Source organism: Penaeus monodon, chromosome 31, assembly GCF_015228065.2.
Source record: "Penaeus monodon isolate SGIC_2016 chromosome 31, NSTDA_Pmon_1, whole genome shotgun sequence".
Lineage (NCBI taxonomy): Eukaryota > Metazoa > Arthropoda > Malacostraca > Decapoda > Penaeidae > Penaeus > Penaeus monodon.
In genome coordinates, this window is record NC_051416.1 from 31486943 (window position 1) to 31488622 (window position 1680).

General features: G+C 39.4%; 1 pseudogene; it reads right to left on the reverse strand.

Annotated features, from left to right (window-relative positions):
- The window catches only part of LOC119592954, a 78168-nt pseudogene that overhangs the window by 43355 nt on the left and 33133 nt on the right, over window positions 1-1680 (reverse strand).

Genomic DNA, 1680 nt, shown 5'->3' on the forward strand with positions numbered 1-1680 from the left:
ACCCCCGGAGCATGGGTTAAATGTAAAAGGGGTTTTGGGTTTTAAAAGAGTAATTTGTTTTATCTCATCTAAATTGAAAATTTCCTTTTGCCGGGTTTTGTCGCAGTTTCCCCCCTATCTGTACTACCCCCTTGTTGAAGAGGCAAAAAGAGCATCACCGCCCTTAAACAAGTGGCCCTTGTACCGCCTTCAGTCATGGTGGTTGGGGAGGTTTTTTTCACAAAAATTCCCAAAAACTTTGGTAGTCCCCTTTCATCCATGGAAGGGTTATGGACATCGCCGGGGAAGTTAAAAGGGGCTGCAGAAGGCCCCGTGAGGCGGGTTGATGCAGCAGAATTGATAGAGGGCTCGGGTTTTGGTTCTAGTAGAGAATTAGGGAAAAGATGATTTAAAAGGGGGGAAAATGCTGTGATGTTTAATAACTATCCCCAAAAAAAATTTCTGTAATTTTTTCACTGGGAGTTGATTTTACCCCCTGGAAAGAGAAAAAAGAAGAGGAACGAAATACGAGAATGAGATAAATAGGAATGTGAAGCAGAGGGAAATCTCAGACATTTGGTCAACACCGACCAGAAACCCCCAGCGTACAAGGATGGGGGCCTCACATTGCACCCTTGGGTTTTCCAAAGTCGGCAATCTTCACCATTAAGCCCTGATGGAAAGAAGGGAAAAAGACGAGTGGATAGTTCAAAGGTCCAAAGATTGGATTCAAAATGTATTAGTTAAAAATATGTAATTTCCAGCACAGAAGAATTGAATTCTTAAAATTTGGTTTAAAAAGGAAGCATATGAAATTAAGAGAACGCATCACATTTTTAAAAAAAAGACTTTGAACAAATTTTCCCTGAGCCTTTCTTTTCTGACAAATTACTTTCTTTCAGGTTGTTAGTTAGTAGAAACCCCCGGCCCAAAAACATTCCAGACAATCTTCCAAACCAAAAAAAGTGAAATAGTGATCCCGGCCTTGTGTTCCCCCAAAAATGTTAAAAAGCATTTACAGGTGGTAATAGGTGATTTTTTAGATCACATGTTAGATAACTTATTATCAAATCATGTATATATGCTGTTATCGCAATTATTTTGTTATCGTGGTCATTGTCAAAGTTTTTTTATAGGTTGTTGTTGTTTACTTCTTCCTCCTCTTCAAATTCTCGGGCCCAGAGCTGGGGGTCGCCTTGATACTGTGCATGTATAGCAAAAATTGAAAAATTTTTTTGGGAAAATCTTGGAGTAAAAAAGGGAAAATAGATGAAAAAATTTATATCATATTTATATCCCACCCGCGTTTGCACTTCATTATCTGGATTGATTATAGGGAAAAGGGTTTTTTGGGGAAAGCAGTTTTTTATTTTTTACGCATGTTTCTTTTATTTTCGGTTTTTTTTTGGGAGCTTCCCCCTAGCCAAAGGGCGTTCCCCAAATTGGAGCAGTTAAATACGTTTGAACCAGGTAGAATTCCAGGGATTTTTAAGCTTCACATTTAGAAGTACAGAATGAGTGCTTCTGTACCAGTTGGGCAGCTTTCTTATATGTGAAGGTTGTGTAACTTCATCTCTTTAAAGGATTTGGGAGTATTCAGGACATGTTTTTTTTCTGCCTTAAAACCCCCCGTCCTTTCCACCCCTTTTTCCCTTTTTTTCACCAGCCCCTCTGTTTTTCCCACCCCCCCCTCCCCCTAAA